General features: G+C 33.3%; 1 protein-coding gene across 1 annotated transcript in view; it reads left to right on the top strand.

Moving 5' to 3' along the window:
• LOC106874842 (myelin transcription factor 1) overlaps nucleotides 1–2,407 on the top strand; it is a 73,251-nt gene that overhangs the window by 30,269 nt on the left and 40,575 nt on the right. The window lies entirely within an intron of this gene.

Below are 2,407 nucleotides of genomic sequence, written 5' to 3'. Positions count from 1 at the left end.
ATATATATATATGTATATGTACATGCATATATACACACACATATATATATATATATATATATATGTTATCATATCAACTACTCCTGCAATTTAAAATATCAACACCTGCTAAGCATCCCACTTGATGGGTTTTCCGACCCGGTTGTCTTCACAGAAAGAGCAAGTAACCAATTTTTGACATTTGTTTTGTAGTAACTAGGCAACCAGCCGCAGTAAATGCTTACATCACAACTCCTTTAAGTCTCATTTTACCAATTCCACAGATTAACAGGCTGGTTGCGTTGTTATTAGTAAAATGTCAAGGAGCAGACAACTGTGACCAAACATCCTATCTGATGTTACCATTTCTAAACTAATAATTCCTTCCAGCCCCCACTGCAACCTTTCTATAACTCTGCTCCCCCACTGCTGCCCCTATGTTTTTTCCATTTCCTTCTCCCTTTCTGTATTCCTTTGTGATATTGATGTTGCTGGTGTTACTGTTGTTGTTGTTGTGTTGTTGTTCTAAACATTTAGCCTCACTCCTTCAGTAAACACTCGCTGAACAGGCTAGACGACGTTGTTGTTGTTGTTGTTCTTGTTGTTTATGCTTGTGTTGCTTCTAACGCTGCCATTATTTCTTTTCTGTGTAGATGTTATAATTATATTAAATTATATTATTGATGATGATGATGTTGTTTTTTTTTCTTTGTTTGATTTTTTGGTCAATGCTTGTCTTAAAACAAAATGGTATAGAAAATATGTCCAAAGTATTTTCATGGTTTTTTAGGATATTTTTTACCTATTTTTCTTATAGATTTTTGTTTTATTTATATTCTATCTCCAAACGCTCATATTACACAACGTCCTTAGAAATATTCATGCCAAACGCTTGGCATTATCCCACCTTTTAAATCAGTCATACTCAGCCATTTTTTACCTATGACCCCATTTGATTACCATTTAATTCTGGTGAACCATCATAGGAATTTGATGTTTAAAGCCAGACTAAATAATCACAAGCCCTCTTTTAGCCTTCAGTGGAAGTACAATGTTATAACATTGGCCAGCTATATACGGCTGTTAGAAGATGAAAGCATACTGTACAAAATCAACCTGAGTCATTCCTGAATAGAAGCACTGTATTTTAATGTGTATAAGGAATCCTTTTTTTTTTTTTTAAATAGGTTAAAATAATATGGGTATTTCTCATACATGGATAGTATTATAATCCCTTACAAAACCTTTTTCCACAAATTTGAAGCCCCCAAAATTAGGGTGTTCCTTATACATGTGGGTTTCTTATATACATTAAAATATGGTAAGTGTTGCAAGCTTTGCTTGGCTGCAAGAATAATTTTTAAGAATTCACATGATCTAGTTCCTTCTTGAACACAAAGACTGAAATATTTAGTCACTGCCCACCTGACAGAAAATGCGTTTTGGCAACATGGTCATCTCCTTTTCGAGAAAGGAAAACATATGCAAACATAGCTGATCCCCTTTGGCCATAGCTGACTTCTTACCAAGTGAGACAATCCTTCTTTTCCTCCTGGAAAATATAGCTTTTCATCACCCTTTTTGTTCCACACTATTATCATTGAACAGACCTCTGCATAAAAGAGTCCATGTGCTTCTGGTCAGCATGTTTGAAGAATTATTGAATTGTCAAGTGCAGTAGTTGGCATGTAACCATTAGTACTTTCTGATAGGTTATATGTCCTAACCAATGAAAAACTACCTGACAAATATAAATATATATATATATATATATATATTTCTTACAGTACTTTATGTTCTGAGGTCAGATTCTCATGTGGTAGACTTTGTGCCTTTCATTGATTTTTTTTTTCTGTGGATGGATCGATAAGATATGTACCAAGTGATACTACAGTCAATGTAATCAAGTATCACAGACCGAGTAAAATTACTGACCATATGGCAAAATTTCCAAACATAACCATCATCACCATCTTTATTATTATTATTATTATTATTATTAAATAAAGACAATGAGCTGGCAGAGTTTTTTAGCATGACAGACAAAATGCTTCGTGGCATTTTTCTGCCTTTACGTTTTGAGTTCAAATTCTGTTGTAGACGACTTTGCTTTCTTTTTTATCCTTTTAAGTACTGGGGTCGAGGTAATTGATTCCCACCATCCCCACATATTTCATCCTTAGTGCCTACAGTAGAAAGGATTATTATTATCGTTATTGTTACCATTATTATTATTATTATTATTATTATTATTATTATTTCAATTTTGTTGCTATGTTTGCCTTAAATTGGATGTTAATTTGAGATGCATGTTGATTGGTTAAATGTTGTTGCTCTTGGTTTTAATGCATTCGGTGTGCATAGTGCCATGCACACACACACACATACACAAATGTATTATGCTGTCGTTATTTATATATATATATTT

Source organism: Octopus bimaculoides, chromosome 14, assembly GCF_001194135.2.
Source record: "Octopus bimaculoides isolate UCB-OBI-ISO-001 chromosome 14, ASM119413v2, whole genome shotgun sequence".
Classification (NCBI taxonomy): domain Eukaryota; kingdom Metazoa; phylum Mollusca; class Cephalopoda; order Octopoda; family Octopodidae; genus Octopus; species Octopus bimaculoides.
Note: the sequence above shows the minus strand (reverse complement) of the source record. Positions and strands in the feature narration are given on the sequence as shown.